We start from the raw sequence: 25,597 nt of genomic DNA on the forward strand, positions 1-25,597 counted from the left end.
TAAACCATAGCAGGATCCTCTATGACCCACCTCCCAGAATATTGGAAACAAAAGGAAAAATAAACAAATGGGACATAATGAAACTTAAAAGCTTCTGCACAACAAAGGAAACTATAAGTAAGGTGAAAAGACAGGCTTCAGAATGGGAGAAAATAATAGCAAATGAAGCAAAGGACAAATAATCAATCTCAAAAATATACAAGGAACTCCTGCAGCTCAATTCCAGAAAAATAAAAGACCCAATCAAAGAGTGGGCCAAAGAACTAAACAGACATTTCTCCAAAGAAGACATACAGATGGCTAACAAACACATGAAAAGATGCCCAACATCACTCATTATCAGAGAAATGCAAATCAAAACCACAATGAGGTATCATTATATGCCAGTCAGAATGGCTGCTATCCAAAAGTCTACAAGCAATAAATGCTGGAGAGGGTGTGGAGAAAACGGAACCCTCTTACACTGTTGGTAGGAATGTAAACTAGTACAGCCACTATGAAGAACAGTGTGGAGATTCCCTAAAAAACTGGAAATAGAACTGCGATATGACCCAGCAATCCCACTGCTGGGCAACACACTGAGAAAACCAGAATTGAAAGAGACACTTGCACCCCAGTGTTCATCGTAGCACTCTTTATAATAGCCAGGACATGGAAGCCACCTAGATGTCCATCGGCAGATGAATGGATAAGAAAGCTGTGGTACATATACACAATGGAGTATTACTCTGCCATTAAAAAGAATACATTTGAATCAGTTCTAATGAGGTGGATGAAACTGGAGCTTATTATACAGAGTGAAGTAAGCCAGAAAGAAAAACACCAATACAGTGTACTAATGCATATATATGGAATTTAGAAAGATGGTAATGATAATCCTGTATGCGAGACAGCAAGTGAGACACAGATGTATTGAACAGTCTTTTGGACTCTGTGGGAGAGGGCGAGGGCAGGATGATATGGGAGAATGGCATTGAAACATGTAAATTATCATATGTGAAACGAATCGCCAGTTCAGATTCGATGCATCATACAGGATGCTCGGGGCTGGTGCACTGGGATGACTCAGAGGGATGGGATGGGGAGGGAGGTGCGGGGCGGGGTTCAGGATGGGGAACACCTGTATACCCATGGCAGATTCAAGTCAATGTATGGTAAAACCAATACAATGTTGTAAAGTAAAATAAATAAACAAATTAATTTAAAAAAAACAGAACAAAACAAAAAAACTTTGGAGTATTTTTTAGAGCTACTTAGTTTTGTCAGTTTACTCTGGAGATTTTGTGCTTTAGTAAGAAGTTGTCCTGGATTAAGAGCCAGTCACAGGCGTGTGTGCTAAGTCTCTTCTGTAGTGTCCCATTCTTTGTGACCCTGTGGACTGTAGCCTGCCAGGATCCTAGGTGCTTGGGATTCTCCAGGCAAGAATACTGGAGTGGGTTGCCATGTCCTCCTCCAGGGGATTTTCCTAACCCAGGAATAGAACCCAAGTCTCTTATACCTCCTGCATTGGTAGATGGGTTCTTTATCACTAGTGCCATCTTGGAAGACCCATTCACATATTATGGAATTACAATACAGCAGAACATGATAGCTAGAAGTGGGGAAAAGTTACATGATTAACGGATTACCTACATTGCTATGCTAAAAAAATTCAAGGTATTAGTAGCTAATAATAATTTCATTCCTGTTTAGAATATTATGTAATATATTTAGAATATTATTTATTATATTCTAAATAACATATATTTAGAATATTATTTAGAATAATAAAATTATCCAAATTTAGTGTGAGATGTCATTAATTCAGTAATCCTTCACTTTCCCTCTCTTTATTAATTAGCTGAAATGTGTCCTTTTTTTCTATGACTTTTTTTCCTTTTCTTTTTTCCAGAGTTTTCAAGTAATTAGTGGATGGACTAGAGCTACAAAACCCTTTAGTGTCAAATACTATAAACATTTGGCTTCATTAAATTATTGCTGATAGTTACATATCATAACTAAAGTCTACTAGGACACAAGATAAGTCACAAATTAATAAAAAAGAACTTGAAAGTTCAATCCAAGTATATACAATCTTTTGGATATAGTATTAGTGAAGTAAACTCACTTATAATTACTGTTCTCTACACACTATATGATTCTCTTAGACAATATTATTTGTCAACCCTCACAAAATCCATTATGTGTTTGGTGTTATATATAAAAACTCTTGCATCCAACTTTTTACCAAGAATGTAAAAAAGTCTGATAAAACATATCTGAACATTCTATTAGTGTGGGAATATCTCTTGTTCCCTAGAAAATAACAATCCATTCCTCTTTGCAGAATCATGCCAAATTCAATAACTATGTAGATCAAGTAACTATTGAGAAATACACGAATTATCTTAGAATCCTATTACTTAATATTATAAAAAATAATATTTTTAAAAAGAGATGGCAGAAGTTCAGGGATTTATAATATTAAACAAAGCCAGCTTTGACTTTTCTTTCACGACCCATAAGTAACCTTGTCTACATGCCTTTCAAGCAAGAGGCAGCAGAGGCCTAAGGTTCAGAACCCTGACTCAGACGTCCATCTGCTGGTGCTGGATCTGGTTTGGTTATTTACTAGCTGTGTAACTTGGGAAATTTACTTTAGCTGTGCAACTTGGGAAATTTACTTTATTTCTATTGCCCCAGTTTTTTAAACTGCTAAATAGAGGCTGTATTAGAAGCTTATTCATTAGTTCTTACTAGGTATTACAAATAGTTACTATTTGTAAATTGCTTTAAACATTGCCCAGCACACAGTAAGTGCCACTAAATGACTGCTAAATTAAAGCCTTCAGCATATTTATTTTTAAAAATGAACAGTAAAACTATCTTCTTGCTTACAGTGTATAAACTTAGAATATTTTGTATGTAAGGTTAAGTGCTCTAGGACTATTTTACAATGTTTTCATACTCATATTAATCAACGACTGACATATAGGTGCTTCCCTGGGAACAACACAACTTATCAGATGAAAGCAAAATTGTATTCTTTACCCCATTTCATTATTCTTACTACCGAATTCTGCTAGAGCCAAAAAAAAAAAAAAAAAAAAAAGAGAGAGAGAGAGAGAGAATCAAAATAGACAGTAGATGTTTGAAGCTCTGTATGCATACAATTAGGAAAAAAATATGTGTCTCAAGACAAAAACACAGCTGAAGTTAGGTTATGGTTAAATGCCTGAAATATAAACATTTTTGAAGTACTTAAATAAGTTCTACATCTGTCTGGCCATTTATTATTCATCCTACTTCCTAGGGGGAATATTGCAAATAACAAAGCATATGTTGATTTGGGATCATTTCAACAAATACTCTTTCATATGCAAATATTTATCTTAAATTCCTTAAAGCTACTAATGAAGGCAAAGACTTTAAACAGACAATAGTATATTGCAAACCCTGGGATACTGAGGGCCTAGATTCTCAAAGTTAAACTGAAATTCTCATTGTGTTATAGTCAAGAAATTATTACGTTGTTTAAATCTTGTTAAAGTATGCATGTGCTACTTTATAGGCAAGAAAAAAAAAAAACTCTACAGACAGAGTCAAACAGAAAACATGCACTCCTATTAAAACAGTTGTAGTAGAACTATAATTTTTACTGCACTAAATGATTTCCACATATTATCTTATTTAATCTCAGTTCAGTTCAGTTAAGTCCCTCAGTTGTGTCCGAATCTTTGCGACCCCATGAACTGCAGTACGACAGGCCTCCCTGTCCATTACCAACTCCCGGAATTTACCCAAACTCATGTCCATTGAGTTGGTGATGCCATCCAACCATCTCATCCTCTGTCGTCCCCTTCTCCTGCCTTCAGTTTTTCCCAGCATCAGGGTCTTTTCTAATGAGTCAGCTCTTCGCATCAGGTGGCCAAAGTATTGGAGTTTCAGCTTCAGCATCAGTCCTTCCAATGAATATTCAGGATTGATTTCCTTTAGGATGGACTGGTTGGATCTCCTTGCAATCCAAGGGACTCTCAGACCCAGAGGGATGGGGTGGGGAGGAAGGTGGGAAGGGGGATCGGGATGGGGAATACAAGTAAATCCATGGCTGATTCATGTCAATGTATGGCAAAAACCACTACAATATTGTAAAGTAATTAGCCTCCAACTAATAAAAATAAATGGGAAAAAAAAGTCTTCTCCAACACCACAGTTCAAAAGCATCAGTTCTTCGGCTCTCAGCTTTCTTTATATTCCAACTCTCACATCCATATATTACTACCGGAAAAACCATAACAGCAATAGTCATAATATTTTTAACATTTTTAAACATTTTTAATTCATTACAAAGAAAATTGATGTTAAAAAGTATTTACTAACAAAAATTATCTTACTTATTATTATGTTTGCCTGATTACTATACATTTTTCTCTCTAGAATGTAGTCCCCAGGGGAGCAGAGACCTTGCTCTTTCTTTTCCTGACCATATCCTCAGTGTATAGAATAATTTCTTCCACTTAATTATTGCATCAGCAGAATGATTAACATGATCATACACTGGCCCCTCATCCCCATATTGAAAACAACAACAACAACAAAAACTTCAAGCCCTAGCCAGTAAAGCAATTATTTCAGGTAAACACAGGACTCAAGAATGACTCTAATATATAAAATGGAGATGTAGAGGTGTTTCATATAAGGAGAGTATATGGAGAAAATTTTTCTTTGCCTCAACGGATGCTAGCTTTTCTGTGCTAGTTGCCCAGAGTGTACAACCTGAGGTGTTAAACTTAATTGGGAGACTTCTTTCAAGTGGTGGTTTGGCATTGTGTATGTTCCTGTTGGGGGCTTCCCAGATGGCTCAGTGATAAAGAATCTGCCTGCTGATGCAAGAGACACAGGAGATACAGGTTCGATCCCTGGGTTGGGAAGATCCCCTAGAGTAGGAAATGGCAACCCTCTGCAGTATTCTTGTCTGGGAAATCCCATAGACAGAGGAACATGGTGGGCCACGCTCCAGAGGGTTGCAAAGAGTTGCATATGACTGAGTGACTGAGCGTGTGCACGTGGGCATGCTCGCACACACACGTTCCTGTTGAGGGAGAAGTCATTGATACATATTCTCTCTCCTCTCAGAAAATGACATTTTGGCCAGCCCAGAGTTCATGTGCACATCCAACATGTCAAACTCTCCTATGTGATAAGTTCCTCCTATCCTGAGCTGGTTATTGTCTCCGGGGATGACATGTCTTCCATAGGCTTTCACTTGACACCTAACTCCTAGGAAAGGTTTATCCCTCACCTCCAAATTTGTTTCAGTTATATATTTGTTCTCAAGAAATTTCTGAACTAAGGTTGCAGCTGATACTTCTTGAACCCCATAGTTAAATCAGAACCAGTAGCTCTACATGTACTTTCCTAGGCATTGTCTTTCTTCAGCATTTGAAAGGCTTGTGTAGCTTTAAGGCTTTGAACAGCAGGAGTAGATAATGCCTACAACATTGAATTTCTCTATATCTTTATCCTTTTTAGGACAATTTCATTGAGTGGGCACAAGTTCCAGTTGTTTCCTTTCCATCTTTACAGAACTTGGACTAAAATTGATTCTATGTTTTCTTTCATTTTCCTTTCCCCTTTTCTTTCTTACTCTAATATCTGTCCTGACCTCTACTTTCATTATGTTCTATTTCCTGTCATGTGTTATCTCTTGTAGCTTCAGTTCAGTTCTGTCGCTCAGTCGTGTCCAACTCTTTGTGACCCCGTGAACTGCAGCATGCCAGGCCTCCCTGTCCATCACCAACTCCCGGAGTTTACTCAAACTCCTGTCCATTGAGTCGGTGATGCCATCCAACCATCTCATCCTCTATTGTCCCCTTCTGCCCTCCATCTTTCCCAGCATCAGGGTCTTTTCAAATGTCAGCTGTTCGTATCAGGTGTCCAAAGCATTGGAGTTTCAGCTTCAGCATCAGTCCTTCCAATGAACATCCAGGACTGATCTCCTTTAGGATGGAATGGTTGGATATCCTTGCAGTCCAAGGGACTCTCAGGAGTCTTCTCCAACACCACAGTTCAAAAGCATCAATTCTTTGGCATTCAGCTTTCTTTATAGTCCAACTCTCCCATCCATACACGACCACTGGAAAAACCATGGCCTTGACTAGACGAACCTTTGTTGGCAAAGTTGTCTCCTCTTTTTAAAATGCTTCCTAGGATGGTCATAACTTTCCTTCCAAGGAGTAAGCGTCCTTTAATTTCATGGCTACAATCACCATCTGCAGTGATTTTAGAGACCCCAAAAATAAAGTCTGACACTGTTTCCACTGTCTCCCCATCTATTTTCCATGAAGTGATGGGACCAGATGCCATGATCTTAGTTTTCTGAATGTTGAGCTTTAAGCCAAATTTTTCACCCTCCTTTTTCACTTTCATCAAGAGGCTCTTTAGTTCTTCTTCACTTTCTGCCATAAGGGTGGTATCATCTGCATATCTGAGGTTATTGATATTTCTCCCAGCAATCTTGATTCCAGCTTGTGTTTCCTCCAGCCCAGCATTTCTCTTGGTGTACTCCGCATATATGTTCAATAAGCAGGGTGACAATATACAGCCTTGATGTACTCCTTTTCCTATTTGGAACCAGTCTGTTGTTCCATGTCCAGTTCTAGCTGTTGCTTCCTGACCTGCATACAGTTTTCTCAAGAGGCAGGTCAGGTGGTCTGTTATTCTCATCTCTTTCAGAATTTTCCACAGTTTATTGTGATCCACATAGTCAAAGGCTTTGGCACGGCCAATAGGCAGAAATAGATGTTTTTCTGGAACTCTCTCGGTTTTTTGATGATCAAGTGGATGTTGGCAATTTGATCTCTGGTTCCTTTGCCTTTTCTAAATCCGCTTGAACATCCAAAAGTTCACAGTTCCTGTATTGCTGAAGCCTGGCTTGGAGAATTTTGAGCATTAATTTACTAGCATGTGAGATGAGTACAATTGTGCAGTAGTTTGAGCATTTTTTGGCATTTCCTTTCTTTGGGAGTGGAATAAAACTGTCTTTTTCCAGTCTTGTGGCCACTGCTGAGTTTTCCAAATTTGCTGACATATTGAGTGCAGCACTTTCAGTGTCATCTTTCAGGATTTGAAATAGCTCAAGTGTAATTCTATTACCTCCACTAGCTTTGTTCATAGTGATACTTCCTAAGGCCCACTTGACTTCACATTCCAGGATGTCTGGCTCTAGGTGAGTGATCATACCATTGTGATTATCTGGGTCATGAAGATCTTTTTTGTACAGTTCTTCTATGTATTCTTCCCACCTCTTCTTAATATCTTCTGCTTCTGTCAGGTACATACCATTTCTGTCCTTTACTGAGTCCATCTTTGCATGAAATGTTCCCTTGGTATCTCTAACTTTCTTGAGGAGATCTCTAATGTTCCTCATTCTATGGTTTCCCTCTATTTCTTTGCACTGATCACTCAGGAAGGCTTTCTTATCTCTCCTCCCTATTCTTTGGAATTCTGCTTTCAAATGGGTATATCTTTCCTTTTCTTCTTTGCTTTTCACTTCTCTTATTTTCACAGCTATTTGTAAGGCCTCCTCAAACAGCCATTTTGCTTTTGCAAATAATAAAAAAAATTAGTTCATTGACTCTCAAAACCATTCACTGTCCAAATAAATCTTTTCATCTTTAAATTCTTCTTGATTCAGAAAAATGACACCCAGAAGATATTCTCCCATCAAAACTTTACCCAGGCCTGGAATCAATCTGTCTGTTTCCATTTCTATCCTCTATGTTTAACGTGTCTCTTTTTGTGGGCCTTCCCTTAGAGGTCTAATTCTACACATCTCTTAGGCATAGGCCGTATCTGTAGCTCCACTTATAGTATCTTGAAATCAATTATTGAAGCTTGAATATTTTATTTCAATATTTCCAGTCATCCCTTCCCAAGTCAGTGAATTGTTTTTTATGATTGTGTAGCCTAGATTCTCAATCTTTAAGGAGATATCTTCCAAACTACTCTTACTATGGAAATTTAAGAAGCATTTATCACTTATTTTTTAGATCTTAGCTTTCTTTGGAAGAATGATCCAATCTATTCTTCCAGAATTTGCTCCACTGGAGACTCAATAAGAATTGGTAACAGCTAATACATTTTTCTCTCCGCTGCCGCCCCTGACCTCTGACGTGGGGTAGCTCCTCACGGCCACGCTCTGCGGTCCGGTCCGTGGCAGCCGGCGCTCTTCCGTGCGGTTGGTCGCAGCCAGCGCTGCGAGGAGCTTTGCGAGGAGCCCTGCACGGCATGGCTTAGTTTCTTTCTTTTTTTTAATTTTTATTTTTTCATTTATTTTTATTAGTTGGAGGCTAATTACTATACATTATTGTAGTGGTTTTGCCATACATTGACATGAATCAGCCATGGATTTACATGTGTTCCCCATCCCGATCCCCCCTCCTGCCTCCCTCTCCATCCCATCCCTCTGGGTCTTCCCAGTGCACCAGCCCTGAGCACTTGTTTCATGCATCCAACCTGGGCTGGTGGTCTGTTTCACCCTTGATAGTATACTTGCTTCAATGCTATTTTCTCAGAAGATCCCACCCTCGCCTTCTCCCACAGAGTCCAAAAGTCTGTTCTGTACATCTCTGTCAATTTTTCTATTTTGCATATATGGTTATCGTTACCATCTTTTTAAATTCCATATATATGCATTAGTATACTGTATTGGTGTTTATCTCTCTGGCTCACTTCACTCTGTATAATGGGCTTAGTTTCATTGAGTTAGACAAGACTGTGGTCCGCGTGATCAGATTGGCTAGTTTTCTGTGATTATGGTTTCAGTGTGCCTGCCCTTTGATGCCCTCTTGCACCACCTGCCATCTTACTTGGGTTTCTCTTACCTTGGACCTGGGGTATTGCCTCACGGCTGCTCCAGCAAAGCTGCATATTGTCACCCTGCTTATTTAACTTATATGCAGAATACATCATAAGAAACGCTGGGCTGGAAGAAGCACAAGCTGGAATCAAGATTGCTGGGAGAAATATCAATAACCTCAGATATGCAGATGACACCACCCTTATGGCAGAAAGTGAAGAAGAACTAAAGAGCCTCTTGATGAAAGTGAAAGAGGAGAGTGAAAAATTTGGCTTAAAGCTCAACATTCAGAAAACTAAGATCATGGCATCTGGTCCCATCACCTCATGGGAAATAGATGGGGAGACAGTGGAAACAGTGTCAGACTTTATTTTTGGGGGCCCCAAAATCACTGCAGATGGTGATTGCAGCCATGAAATTAAAGGACGCTTACTCCTTGGAAAGAAGTTATGACCAACCAGACAGCATATTAAAAAGCAGAGACATTACTTTGCCAACAAAGGTTCGTCTAGTCAAGGCCATGGTTTTTCCAGTGACATGTATGGATGTGAGAGCTGGACTGTGAAGAAAGCTGAGCATTGAAAAATTGATGCTTTTGAACTGTGGTGTTGGAGAAGACTCTTGAGAGTCCCTTGGACTGCAAGGAGATCCAACCATTCATCCTAAAGGAGATCAGTCCTGGGTGTTCATTGGAAGGACTGATGCTGAAGCTGAAACTCCAATACTTTGGCCACCTCAATGCAAAGAGTTGACTCATTGGAAAAGACTCTGATGTTAGGAGGGATTGGGGGCATAAGGAGAAGGGGATGACAGAGGATGAGATGGCTGGATGGCATCACTGACTCGATGGACATGAGTTTGAATTAAAGCAAATAATCCTAAAATTTATATGGAACCATAAAAGACCCAGAATTGCCAAGACAATGCTGACAAAAAAGAATAAAGCAGGAGGAATAACATTCCCAGACTTCAGAAAAACCTACAAAGCTACAGTAATCAAAATAGTGTGTTATGAGCACAAAAACAGACATATTGACCAATGGAATGGCTCAGAAATAAAATAACACATATATAATCAGTTAATCTGCAACAAAAGAGGCAAGTATATTCAATGCAGAAAAGATAAAATCTTCAGCAAGTGCATTGGGAAAGTTTGACAGCTGTGTATAAACCAATAAAGTTAGAACACAACCTTATGCCATACAGAAAATGAACTCAAAATGAACTCAAGACAAGTAAGAGACAATGACACCATAAAACTCTTCAAAGAGAACATAGACAAAATATTATCTGACATATCATACCAATGTTTTCTTAGGTCAATCTCCCAAGGCAATGGGAATAAAAATAAAAGATAAACAAATAGGACCTAGTCAAACTTACAAGATTTTATACAGCAAAGGAAACCATTGTTGTTGTTTTTCAGTCACTGATTCAGGTCCAACTCTTTGTGACCCCATGAAATGCAGCTCACCAGGCTTCCCTGTCCTTCACTATCTCTCAGAATTTGTTCAAATTCATTTCCATTGAGTCTAAGATGCCATCCAACAATCTCATCCACTGTCGTCCCCTTTTCCTCCTGCTCTGAATCTTTCCCAGCATCAGGGTCTTTTCCAGTGAGTCAGCTCTTTACATCAGGCCAAATTATTGGAGCTTCAGCTTCAGCATCAGTACTTCTGATTAATATTCAGCATTGATTTCCTTTAGGATTGACTGTTTTCATCTCCTTGCTGTCCAATTATTCTCAAGAGTCTTCTCCACCACTGCACTTCAAAAGCATCAATTCTTTGGTGCTCAACCTTTTTTATGTTCCAACTCTCACATCCATACCTAATTACTGGAAAAGCCATAGCTTTGACTAGAGGGACTTTGTCGGCAAAATGGGTTCTCTGCCTTTTAATACACTGTCTAGGTTTGTCATAGCTTTTCTTCCAAGTAGCAAGCATCTTTTATTTTCATGGTTGCAGTCACTATCCACAGTGATTTTGGAGCCCAATAAAATAAGTCTGTCACTGCTTCCATTATTGCCCCATCAATTTGCCATGAAGTGATAGAACCAGACCATAATCTTAGTTTTTTTAATGTTGAGTTTTAAGTCAACTTTTCCATTCTCCTCTTTCACCTTTATCAAGGGTCTCTTTAGTTCCTCTTAACTGGACTGGAAAAAGTCAGTTTTTGTTCCAATCCTAAACAAAGGCAATGCCAAAGAATGCTCAATCTGCCACACAATTGAACTCATCTCACACGCTAGTAAAGTAATGCTCAAAATTCTCCAAGCCAGGCTTCAACAGTACGTGAACCATGAACTTTCAGAGATTCAAGTTGGATTTAGAAAAGGCAGGGGAACCAGAGATCAAATTGCCAACATTTGTTGGATCATCAAAAAAGCAAGAAAGTTCCATAAATACATCTACTTCTGCTATATTGACTATGTCAAAGCCTTTGACTGTGTGGATCACAACAAACTGTAGAAAATGCTTAAAGAGATAGGAATGCCAGATCATCTGACCTGCCTCTTGAGAAATCTGTATGCAGATCAGGAAGCAACAGTTAAAATTGGACAGGGAACAATAGACTGGTTCCAAATAGGAAAAGGAGTATGTCAAGGTTGTATATTGTCACCCTGCTTATTGAACTTATATGTGGAGTACATCATGAGACAAGCTGGGCTGGAAGAAGCACAAGCTGGAATCAAGATTGCTGAGAGAAATATCAATAACCTCAGATATGCAGATGACACCACCCTTATGGATGAAATCAAGGAAGAAGTAAAGAGCCTCTTGATGAAAGTGAAAGAGGAGAGTGAAAAAATTGACTTAAAACTCAACATTCAGAAAACTAAGATCATGGCATCTTGTCCCATCACTTCATGGCAAATAGATCGGGAAACATTGGAAACAGGGACGACTTTATTTTGGTGGGCTTCCAAATCACTGCAGATGGTGATTGTAGCCATGAAATTAAAAGACGCTTGCTCCTTGGAGGAAAAGCTGTGACCAACCTATTCAGCATATTAAAAGGTAGAGACATTACTTTGCCAACAAAGGTCTATCTAGTCAAAGCTATGGTTTTTCCAGTGGTCATGTATGGATGTGAGAGTTGGACTATGAGTAAGGCTGAGCACCAGAGAATTGATACTTTTGAACTGTGGTGTTGCAGAAGGCTCTTGAGGTCCCTTGGACTGCAAGGAAATCCAACCAGTCCATCCTAAAGGAAACCAGTTCTGAATATTCATTGGAGGGACTGATGCTGAAACTAAAACTCCAGTACTTTGGCCACCTGATCAGAAGAATGGACTCATTTGAAAAGACCCTGGTGCTGGGAAACAGTGAAGGTGGGAGAAGGGAAAGACAGATGATAAAATGGTTGGATAGCATCACTGACTCAATGGACATGAGTTTGAGTAAACTCTGGGAGTTGGTGATGGACAGGGAGGCCTGGCATGCTTCAATTCATGGGCTCTCAAAGAGTCGGACACAACAGAGCGACTAAACTAAATTGAACTGCTTTCTGCCACTGGGGTGGTATCATTTGCATATCTGACGTTATTGATACTTCTCCTGGAAATCTTGATTCCACCTTGTGATTCATTCAGCCTGACATTTTGCATGATGCACTCTGCATATAAGTTAGATAAGCAGAGTGAAAATATACAGTCTTGATGTCCTTCCCACTCCTTTGAACCAGTCCATTGTTCCAAGTCCAGTTCTAACTGTTGTTTCTTGAACTGCATACAGGTTTCTCAGGAGGTTGGTAAGGTGGTCTGGCATTCCAATCACTTCAAGAATTTTCCACGGTTTGTTATGATCCACATAGTCAAAGAGTTAAACGTAGTCAATGAAGCAGAAGTAGTTGTTTTTCTGGAATTCTCTGCTTTTTCTATGACCCAACAGAAGACAATTTGATTTCTGGTTTCTCTGCCTTTTCTAAATCCTACTTGTCTACCTGGAAATTCTTAATTTACCTATTGTTGAAGCCTCGCTTGAAGGATTTCGAGCATTAAATTGCTAGCAAGTGAAATGAGCACAATTGTATGATAGTTTGAACATTCTTTGGCATTGCTCTTCTTTGGGATTGGAATGATAACTGACCTTTTCCAGTCCCATGATCATTGCTGAGTTTTCCAAATTTACTGGTACACTGAGTGCAGCACGTTAACAGCATTATCTTTTATGATTTAAAATTTTAGGATTTCCCTGGTGGTCAAGTGGTTAAGGGGCTTCCCTTGTGGCTCAGCTGGTAAAGAATCTGCCTGCAATAGTGGAGACCTGGGTTTGATCCCTGGGTTGAGAAGATCCTCTGGAGAAGGAAAAGTCTACCCACTTCAGTATTCTGGCCTAGAGAATACTAGGCCACGTACTGTACAGTCCATGGGGTCACAAAGAGTCTGAGAAAACTGAGCAACTTTCACTTTCACTTTCCAGTGGTTAAGACTCCGAGCTTCCAATGGAATGTTCTTCAGCCATAAAAATTGTGAAAGAATGCCATTTTCAGTAACACACATGGACCTAAAGATTATACTAAGTGAAATAAGTCAGAAAGACAAATATCATACGATATAACTTATATGTGGGATTTAAAATATGATACAGATGAACTTATGTACAAAATAGAAACAGACTCTAGACAGAGAATAGACTTGTTGTTGCCAAGGGAGAGGGCTGGTGGAGGAGGGATGGATTGGAAATTTCAGATTAGCAGATAGAAATTAGTTTATATAGAATGGATAAACAACAAGGTCTTACTACATAGCAGAGGGAACTATATTCAACATCCAGTGGTAAACCATAATGGAAAATAAAATGAAAAAGATTATATCATATGTATAACTGAACCACTTTTTTGCACACTAGAAATTAACACAACATATTAAGCCAAATATACTTCAATAAAATAAAAAATTTTTAAGTCTCTAATTTCAAAGAAGTTATCAGAATTTATGTAATAAAGAAATTTAAGAACAACTTAAGACCATAAGGTGGAAAATGCGCCTTAAAATCCTGTGCAGTCAGATGAATCTAAGGGTTTAGCTCCTGCACTTCCAGATTAAGATGCAGCATGGAATTTGGAGTAACTAGTCTAGCATTGCCTGACAAGTATGGCACTAACGATTGAAACTGGAACTTCCCACAGGCCTATAGCTCATGTAGAAATTAGGTGTAACCTCATAGCCTGATGTGCACAGCCCAGAGACATGGCATTGCTTTTGTTTTTTAACTCAGTGTTAAGTGGAATGGGTGGGAGTGGTTCCAGGGGATGACACTTTTTGTTTTCTATCACAAGAGTCCTTATTCCATGGGTGTGGAAACAAATATGGAGATTCTGTTAGTTATTACATATATTTATTACCACTGTACATTCTGTATAGTTAATTTTCCTAAGTAATATAAAGGTTAAATGTTGAAAATTGTAAACATCTTACTGACGTGCTGTATATATCCTCACTTTTTAAGGTTACTCTCTGTTGTCCAGTCACCCAGTCATGTCCAACTCTGCAACCCCATGGACTGTAGCACACCAGGCTTCAACTGTCCCTCCATCTCCCAACGTTTGCCCGAGTTCATGTCCATCGCACTGGGGATGCCATCCAGCCATCTCATCCTCTGATGCCCTCTTTTCCTTCTTCCCTCAATGTTTCCCAGCAGTTGTTTACAAATATGTAATCAATACTTAACACCATAGAAATACATTTGATTTTCATATTAGTCTTTATCTTTAACCTTTCCAATTTATTTATTTTACTAGTAAAATTACCTTTCTTATTTTTACAGGCTAAGATATTCAGAACAATGATCAGTAGAAATGATGATATTCTTGCCTTATTTATAAATTGGAGTGTGAGGAATATTCCCAATATTTCAAAAATACAGATGTCCTCTTTTCAAAAAACTTAAGTATGCATGCTTTCTGGTATGTATTGGAGTATAGTTGCTTTACGATGTTGTGTTAGTTTCCACTGTACAGCAAAATGAGTCAGTTGTACTCACTCTTTTTTAGATTTCTTTCCCATTTCGATCACCACAGAGCACTGAGTAGAGTGCCCTTTGCTATACAGTAGGTGCTCATTAATTATCTATTTATATATTGTACTATTCACTGCAAATAGTGATGGAATGAGCACTGGAGTGTATGAGCACTGGAGTGTATGCATCTATTTGAAATTATGGTTTTCTCCAGATAAATGCCCAGGGTTGGAATTGCTGGGTCATGTGGTGTATATTTTCTGAAGGTTTTTGTATTGCAGATGTTTTATCTCACATTAAGAATATATTCTTTAATTGCTTGTTTCTGAATATTCAGAAATTTTCATATATATATATATATATATATATATATATCTGGATTCAATTAGCAGATATTTATTTTGACATTTGTGATGCTGCTTATGAGAAAGACTGACTCATAACCTCCCTTTCTTGTGATGTATTTCTTGTCAGGGTTTTGTATCATGCTTATGCTCATGTCATGAAGAATAATAATTTCCCCTCTTTCTACATTCTTTGAAAAGTTTACATAATATTTTTGTCATCTTGTTCCTATTGCTTTCTTGTTTAATTCAATTAGTTTACAAATATATTCTCTATTATTTTTATCCTTAAAAATGTATTCAGGCTTCCTTCCAGCATTTTGGTAAATGTTCCATCTGCACTTGAAAATAGCCATTTTGCTGCAATGATTGGACATGGTAACCTATACATGTTAATTAGAGCTAGTTTATTAATGGTGTTATTCAAATCTATATCTTCTATATATTGTAATAGTTATTTGAAATGTTTATTAAAAATTTCCACAATAATTGTTGACTTTTCTCTGTTTCTATAATTACATAGATTTTTGCTTTACATAATTTGTGACTATGTTATCAGATATAAGTACATTTAGAATTTCATATCGTCTCAACAGATTGACTCTTTTATCACAGTTAAATATCTATTTCATCTCTAGTAAAGTTTCTTGCCAGAGTCTTTGTCTGTTATTGTATGGCTATTCAAGTTTTTAGTAGTTGTGGGTAGTGTTCACACAATAAATTTTTAAATATCAAAAAAATTTAATATTTCTACATCATTAGATTTCACACACATCTTCTTAAAGCAGTTTGTAATTGTTGATTTGTTAATGAAATCTGGCAATCTTTTCTTTTCTTAGTACTTTTTAATCTATTTACTTGTAATCAATTAGTGATATACTTAGTTTTACAGCTAATGGGATATCCATTTTGCTATATCTCTTTTGCCTTTCTTCATCTTTTATTAACAATTTTCTTCTAATTATCATGACACTCTCTCAACTTCTTTATGGTTACTTTGGAGAGAGCAATATACATCCTTGACTTCCTATAGTGTAATGTACATTATTATTTTCATCATTTCTAAGACAGTGCAGGGATCTTAGATTAGTAAGATCTTCTTTTTCTTCTCTTTGTTCTTTGAGCTTTTTTCTAATATATTGACTCATAATATTTTATACAATCAATATTAATTCACATTTGCCTATTTATTTCCTCATTCTGATGTTCCTCTTCCTTTGCAAATATTATGCTTTTGTTATAGGTAATTTTCCCTCAACTTGAAGAGCTCCTTTAGAAGTGTGTGCATGCTCAGTCATGTCTGACTCTTTGCAACCCCATGGGCTTTAGCTGACTATGCTCCTCTGTCTACAGGATTACCCCGGCTAGAATATTGGAGTGGGTTGCCTCCTTCAAGGGATCTTTCTGACTCAGAGATTGAACCTGGGGCTCCTGCGGCTCTTGCATTGGCAGGAAGATTCTTTACCACTGGGCCACCTGGGAAGCCTCTGCTTAAACCAAATTCTCTGTTTTTGTTTTTGTTTTTCCCTGAAAACATCTTTCATTTGCTTTCAACCTTTTAGCATGAGGTACTTTTTTTTTTAGTAACACAGAGATGGAGACAGATAACTATTTTCAAAGAGAAAAATACCTTCATTAGGTTTTTACAAATTATTTTTTAGTTATAGAATCTAACTTTTTATTGTTTTCTCTTTTTTCAGATATTTACTCAGAAGTAGAATTGCTAAGTCATATGATAGCTCTATTTTTAGTCTTTTCTGAGAAAGCTACATACTGTTTTCGACAGCATCTGCCTAATGTACATTCCCACCAATACTGTACAAGCATTCTCTTTTCTCCACATCCTTACCAATATTTGCTATTTGTGTTCTTTTTGATGATTAGCCATTCTGACAGGTGTGAGATGATATCTCATTGTGGTTCTGATTTGCATTTCCCTGATAATTAGTGATGTGTATCTTTTCATGTGCCTGTTGATCATCTGCATTTCCTTGTAGTAAAGAAGTCTATTCAGTTGTTCTGCTTATTTTTTAATTCAGATGCTTATTTTTTTGACATTGAGTTGTATGAGCTGTTTATATATGTTGGATATTAATCAGTCACACCTTTTGCATATATTCTCTCTCATTCAGGAGTTTGTCTTTTCATTTTGTTGATGGCTTACTTTGCTGTGCAAAAGTTTTTAAGTTTAACTAGGTCTCATTCATTTATTTTTGCTTTTATTTCCTTTACTTTAGGAGATGGATACAAAAATATTGCTGTGATTTACATCAGGAATGTTCTACTTCTATTTTCCTCTATCTGTTACATCTGGGTCTTCAATCCATTTTCAGTTAATTTTTGTATATGATGTTAGTTAGAGATTGTTCTGATTTCATTTTTTACATGCAACTGTCCAGTTTTTCCAGCATTACTTATTGAAGAAACTGTCTTATTCATTGTATATTCTTGTCTCCTTTGCCCTAGATTCATTGACCATAAGTGTGTGAATTTGGACTCTGTATTCTGTTTCATTGATCTATGTGTCTGTTTTTGTGCCAGTTATTATGATGTTTTGATGACTTCAGCTTTGTAGTGTAGTCTGAAGTCAGGGAGAGTAATTTCTCTAGTTCTGTTCTACTTTCTCAAGATTGTTTCAGCTATTTTGGTTCTATTGTGCTTCCATACAGTTTTAGAAAATTTTTTTTCTGGTTTAGTGAAAAGTTTCATGTATTTTGATAGGGATTGCATGAATCTGTAGATTGCCTTGGGTAATATGGTCATTTCAGCAACATTAATTCTTCCAGTATAAGAACATGGTATATCCTTCCATCTGCATTGTCTTCAGTTTCTTTCATCAGTGTTTTGCATTCTTCAGAGTTTAGGGCTTTTGCCTCCTTGGGTAGCTATATTCGTAGACATTTTATTCTCTTTGATTCGGTAAATGGGATTCTTTTCTTAATTTCTGATACTTCATTGTGTATACAAATGCAACAGATTTCTGTATATATATAAATTTTACCAAATTCACTGATAAGGTCAAATAATTTACTGGTGGCATCTGTAGGATTTTTTTTTTTTTTAATTTGCATCTAATTTGAAAAGATACATGCACCCCAATATTCATAGTAGCATTATTTACAATTACCAAACTATGGAAGCAACCAAAGAGTCCAACAGAAAAAAAGGATAAAGAAGATGTGGTTTATATAGAAAGTGGAATACTATTCAACTATACAAAACACAAAATTTTACCATTTGCAGCATCATAGATAGACTGGAGGGTATTATACTAAGTGAAACAAGTCAGACAGAGAAGGACACAAACTGTATGACATTATTTATATGTGGAATCTAAAGAATACACAAAAATGAGTGAATACACAAAATGAGTGAATACACAAAATACATAAAAATGAGAGAAAAAGAAGCACTATGTTACTGTTAAAGCTGTGCTTAGTTTTTCAGATTCTTCTGCTTAACTTGGTTTCTTGGTCACTTACCTTATGCAACAGAGGGATTAGGAAATACTCCAGAAAAAGGATGGCATGCCTCCACACTCATTTCCCTATCATTTTGTTTTGTGATCTCAGCCCTTTAGTTGTAACTTGTAGTTATAATTTGTAGAACCAATTTGTAGTCATCAACTCCATTGTTTTGTCTACCTACTTTCTTCAGTTTAACAAAAGCACTGAGCTATTGATCAGCCTGTATAATTTACACACCAGACTGCTTAAGTTATACATATGCTAACACCTTGGGTTTAAAATCAGTGAAGAATTTAGGACTTATCTTTACGTCCTGTCTTAACAATCTAGTTCCTCAAGTCCTGTCTGCCTTCAGGTGCTTTTCTAATGCCTCTCAATAGCTATTTAAAAAAAAATGTTTATAGATTTTCTATTTATTCACTGCAGGAGAATTTGTCTTTTAAAAACAACTCAATCACAGTTGGAAGAATAAGACAAAAGAATACACTGATCTGTGTTTTGTTTCCAGGGTTCTACCAGCAAAAAATGTGACTGAGTACTATACTGTCACACTGTATATATATCAACACTATGAAATTATTATGAAAACTGAATGAATTTAAATAATAGTAGAGTTAAAACAATATCTACACAAAGCACTCAAAAAATATGTTAACAAGTTTTAAGTTCTGCATAGTACACCCCCTGCCTTCATCTTCATATTCATCCCACAAGCTATCCCAAATGCCTGCCTTCCAACCAAGCTTTAAATTTCAGCCTTGGTCAGGGTGGTTTAGTCCCTAAGTTGTTCCTAGCTCTTGTGACCCTATGAACTGTAGCCCACCAGGCTCCTCTGTCCATGGGATTTCCCAGGTAAGAATATTGGATGGGTTGCCATTTCCTTTGCCAAATTTCAGCCTTATGGTCTTTTTATAGCTTTGTGAATGCCATGAGATCATTATTCCCTAAAGACTTCACATCTACTGATTTCTGCTTTCACTTCTAGAGAGTGGCTTTATTTTCTGATTTCAAGCAAGTTTAAGCCTTCTAATGAATTGTTATCATTAGAAATATTTGATTATAATGATTTCAAATAAGTACTGTAGACTTGACTGTTCTCTATGTTGAAGGTCTCATACTGGGGTCTTTGTACATATTTTCCTCATTTCTCTGTCACAAGAGCATATAAATAATATACAGCACATATTAGCTACCCAGAACTTTTTGTATAATTATGCTAGAATAATGAAAGGAATCCTGGACCCTCCAAAATGATAAAATTTGACTCATATAGGAGGAAATGGAATGATAGGAGAGAGCTGATAATTATGTATTTGGGGAAATTGAGCTTGAGGATCTGGTGAGACAACTGTGAATTGCTCAGGAGAGAAGAGACATTTTCTACTGTAAAGACAATGCTAACGGTAAGTTCCAGAAATAGAAAACTGAATAGCTGGGATTAATACCAAGGCAAATCTAGCTAAAATAAATATCAAGCACAACTTTGTCAAGTATGAACTATACCTAATATGGGTATTTTGTTTAACATAGTTAACAGAATGCTTTTTTTTTTTTCCTTTTGGGACATCTTTTGAGAATCTTTTATGTAGTCAGTTTTATTTTTTTTTTTTTCTTGTCTGTTTCCCTTTTTACCTGCCAGCAATCCACAAAGATATTTTTAACCATATTAAGCCAGTCTCTTTCTCCCCAGAGGCCTAAAACCATAAGAAACCACAAATAGGCATGTATATATTTGAAGCTGAAGGTTTGCCAAAGAAAAGTATTCCTGCCAAATCAAACTTGAAACTCTAATGCTTTCACACTTAAAACATTGCAGTTTCATGGTAATGCAACGTCCAAGAAAGCCACAACATTAAAAAAATTTTCAACACTTCATGATGTGAAAGGATAAATAAATAAAACATAACATTTTGATTAAACTGGAAATCAAATAAAATAAAGGTACATTTTTTTCTTCTTACTAATTTTTTAATACAGAAATTTAATATATTTTTAAGCCTAAGTAAAACTAAGATGTAAAACATTATAAAGTATGGTACAAAATGCATTTTAAAATGATAAATGCTAAAGTTAAATATGTATAAGAAATATTGCAAAGATTCTTTAAAGAGAACCTGATCTCAAAGTCAAAAATAAACTTTGGTTTTGTGAAACTGCAATGTATAACAAATTTTCTACAGTCTGTTTTTGCTTAATAGTAAACAAGGACTTTCCCAATTTTTAAAGATATTTGTAGTGTTTACAAGTCTTCTGTTTTCAATGAATAGATTTAAAATTATATAGAGGCTACTTTTGATTGCTGTGTTTTTAAACAATGTTTAGTAAATATAAAAATGTAGGGTTAGAATACAATTTATTAGTTCATTAATCACATACTTTTTGCCTTTATTCTAGGCTTCCCTGGTGGCTAAGACAGTAAAGAATTGGCCTGCAAGACCTGGGTTTGATCTCTGGATCAAGAAGATCCCCTGGAGAAGGGAATGGCTACCCATTCCAGTATTTTTGCCTGGAGAATCCCATAGACAGAGGAGTCTGGTGGTCTACAGTCCATGGGGTCGCAAAGAGTAGGACATGACAGAGTGACTAAGCATGCATACAAACACATGCCGATACTCTAAACACAAGTGCGTTAGCTCATTTATTTTCAGAACAATATTCTGTAAGTACTATTATCAAATCTATCAAGCAGATGACAAAACAACAGCATGAGACTGAACCAATTTCCAAATCTACACAGTTTTCAAGTGGCACAATCAAGATTTGAACCTTGAGAAGCCTGTTTTGTGCTTGATCATAAATATGCTGCCAAGAATTTTTTACCACCCGTTTCCCTCTCAATCTAAACCAATTTGGCTTTCATTACAGTAAAACTCTCTTTGGTAGGGTCATCAAGTCTTTCCTAATTGCCAAATCTCTTGGATGCCTTTCTGAATTTAACTTCTCTACTATAATTAACATCATTATCTACTTTTTTGTTCAAGCTTTCCTGTTCAGCTTCCATGAAAACACCCTACGTTTCCTTCTTAACATTCTGGCCAATTTTTAAAAAATTGCTTCTTTCACATACTTTTCCATATCATTCAACCTCTTAGTTGTATTTTGTTTTTGTTTTGTTTTTGAACTCAGCCTTCAGCGCAGTTGTCATTACTTAATTTCATTGAAAAACTAATTCATACGCCTAAATATTTTCTGGAAATCTATGCCTGGATATCTTATAGGCAACTAAAACTCAACATGGTGAAGCAGTATAGAATGTGCTATCTCAAAATATGCCATTCTGGCATATTGACTATTTTGAGTCAAATGTAGTTGAAAAGCATCAGATGCAAGAATGACACTCTGACTTTCCCTCTTTTTCTTAAAAGTAGATGAAATTCTTATGTAAAAGGTATCCTCTCTAAATCAGAAGGAAAGAAACATTCTCATCACCAAGGATGGGAGGTAAAGAAAAAGAAAAATTTTCACAAACTTTTTTAAACTAATTTTTATCCTCCTGGTGACTTCATCAATTAACTACCCCAGCCTAAGTCCCTTTGCCTTGTCACAGTGTCACAGATTAGTACTTTTTGTCCAACTTAGTGTAAGATTTTCATTCTGCTTTTTTGAATCTTCATATTTCTGGTGAAGGTTCCCATGTATATGTTTAAAAAAAACTTTAATGGTTTTTTTCTGTTAATCTGTCTTATGACAGTTTACTTTTAAGCACTAAGAGAGTAAAGAAAAAAATTTCCTCCCCTAACTGACCAAACTTAATTCTCCAGTTTTTCTTCTAGAAATTGGCTCTTTATAAAGAGGGATATACATGATACATCTCTCACACATAAAGTCAGCCTTGATTCTTCCTTTTTATTTTTCTTTCACTGAATCAGTCATCATGTCCACCCTTTCACATTGAGCCACGGCCACTTCCTTGCTATAGATAGGCCTTACAATTTTTTTTTTTTTTTTTTTACCAGGATTAGCATTATAGTTTTGGATCTATCTCTAACTTCTTTCTCACCACACCTCTCTCCCCCACCACATAAACAGAGTAATCATTATAAAACCAAATTACAGTCTTATCACTTGGCAGCATAAAATCTGTAATGCTCTTGTCTCATTCACAGATTCTTCCAGGTTATAATTTCTAAGCTTGGAGTCAATCTGATATAACCTTTTCCTACTCTTCCTATATCATATCTCTTCCCCATTTATATGTTACCTGTGAATCTTTCACATACAGATTCACAATATTCACAGATTCCATATTTGAGAATCTGTCTAGTTGCTATAATTTATTTGTAACCACAAAATCAATACTCACAGATCTTTCACAATCATTGATGTTATGAGTTCCCCAATGTACAAATTCTCAGTGAATGTCAGAAAGGTGATGCACTACCTTGTTTTAGCTCAGTTACAATAAAAATGTGTTCTCTTCACCATCTCATTAGTGCTGTGCTGTCCACATTTTTATGCTTTTTTTTGGTGGTGAATTTGCTGTTTAAAATGGAACCCAAGTATAGTGCTAAAGTGGTATCTAGTATTCCTAAGTGAAAGTAGGGTGTTATATGCCTTACAGAGAAAATGTATCTGTAACTTAGAAAAGTGACTTTTAAAATGAATAATAGTGGTATTGGCTTTGAGTTCAATGTTAATGAAACAACAATACACGTTAAATAATGTGTCTTTAAACAAAAATACACATAAAACAAGGACACATAATTTTAACTATATTCATTAATAGTACTATTTTTAAACATATTATAGATAAAATAAGAAATTATGCTAATATGATCAATTAAGATTTCAGCACAAAAGAGATGTTGCATAAAATCAAATGTTATGAAAAATATTTATAGTTTTATAAGTTATTTTGGGATATCAAAAAGATTTAATACTTTACTTTTGTATTTCTAAAACAAATATCTACTTTTAAACTCCATTTATTGAAAAAGATTAGAAAAATAACAACCTAGTCTACAAACATAGATGATTCAATAGTAATTAACACCACTAACACTCAGATTTGGATCTCTAATTATGATGCCCTACTAAAAGGAACCAAAACTCTTAAACAAATGGTTGGTTGCAAGTCTAGAGCAAGAAAAGTATAAGATGGTCCTGGAACATCTTGTGCCAGAAACAAAGGACGCTATCAAGTATCGCTGAAATCCAGTAACATTCCAAACAAAACTAACTAAAAAAACTAGGAAACCACTGAATGTGTTCCCACTGCTTAGTATTAGGAAAACTATAGTGTCAAAGAAAATAGTAACTGCAATGATTGAAACCACAAGTTATATTAAAGTTCATGAGTATATATATAAATATATATATATATATATTTAAAATCTTACTGCTTATCTTTACCTTTGGTGATTTGTTAGGACACACACTCTTTATTCTAAACCAGGGGGTGGCAAGTTTCCTGTAAAAGACAGCAAAGTAGATATTTTAGAATTTAGGGTCCACATCCAATCTCTGTTTCTTCTCCCTCCTCTACTCCTTCTCCTTCTTCTTTTCCTCCTCCTTCTTCTTCAACAAGTCTACTTAATGTTGCATGTTCTTCTTTATTCTTATCAATATCCAGTGAAAAATGTACAAAACAATTTTAGCTTATGGACCACACAAAAAGAGGCATGGGCCATATACAGGACATAGACTATAGTTACCAATACCACTTATAAAGAAAGTCAAGATAAATATGACAAATTTTATCTAGATTTCTTGTATAAACTGTACTTTACCTTAACCAAATAGTTAATGAGAAAATTTTCTTTATCAAAGTCCAGCTAATGAGTTCAGAAATAAGGATAGAAGTAATGATAGAATTTTAAAAAGCCATCATTTGTATACCATGATAAAATAATAGATCTAAGCAATTATCATTATACTAAAACAGAGTTAAGTAAATACATAGATTAAGTTAGCATCACTTTGATCCACTGGATCCCAAACTTTGTCATATAGTAGCATTACCTGGTGAATTCTAAAAACCACTAAGGATTCTCAGCCATGGATATGCAGATTTAATTGGCATGGCTTGCACCTGGGTCTCAGTTTCCCAATTCCTCTGATCATTCTTAACATCATTAAAAATGGAAAAACTAGGTATTATGTACTTTGTGATGAGATATAACAGGGAATGTATAGCACTTCCAAAATACATAGTGCTGCTACATACACATTCTTCAAAAAAATCATAGATCTAAACAATGCTATTTAAAAGCAGTGGTCATTATAAGATGAAAACTTTTTTTTCTTTTCCATTCATTGATTTCATTCAAATATTAAGTGGACAATAAATCTATAATTTGATGAAATTAAATTTTTCTAACCCCATTATATGTTGCTTTGGAGAAGGAAATGGCAACGCACTCCAGTACCCTTGCCTGGAAAATCCCATGGACGGAGAAGCTTGGTAGGCTACACCCCATGGGGTCATAAAGAGTCAGATACGACTGAGTGATTTCCCTATATGTTGCTTACATCTGAAATTTTCTTGTAATGTTTTCTTGTCTCTGAATTTTTTAAACTGATCTATCTGAATGACCATTCATATAGCCATTAAGAAGGCTGAGAGCTGAAGGATTGATGCTTTTGAACTGTGGTGTTGGAGAAGACTCTTGAGAGTCCCTTGGATAGCAAGAAGATCCAACCAGTCCATCCAAAATGAAATCAACCCTGAATATTCATTGAAAGGACTGATGTTGAAGCTGAGGCTCCAATATTTTGGCCACCTGACACAAAGAGCCAACTCAATGGAAAAGATCCTGATGATGGTAAAGACTGAAGGCAGGAGACGAAGGGGATGACAGAGGATGAGATGGTTGGATGGCATTACCAACTCAATGGACATCAGTTTGAGCAAGTTCCAGGAGACCGTGAAGGACAGGGAAGCCTGGCATGCTGCAGTCCCTGGGGTTGCAGAGTCAGATACAACTGAGTGCCTGAGCAACAATAATCTGAATGATTCTTAAAAACTGATAAAATTTCATTTTT

Source organism: Muntiacus reevesi, chromosome 6 (assembly GCF_963930625.1).
Source record: "Muntiacus reevesi chromosome 6, mMunRee1.1, whole genome shotgun sequence".
Classification (NCBI taxonomy): domain Eukaryota; kingdom Metazoa; phylum Chordata; class Mammalia; order Artiodactyla; family Cervidae; genus Muntiacus; species Muntiacus reevesi.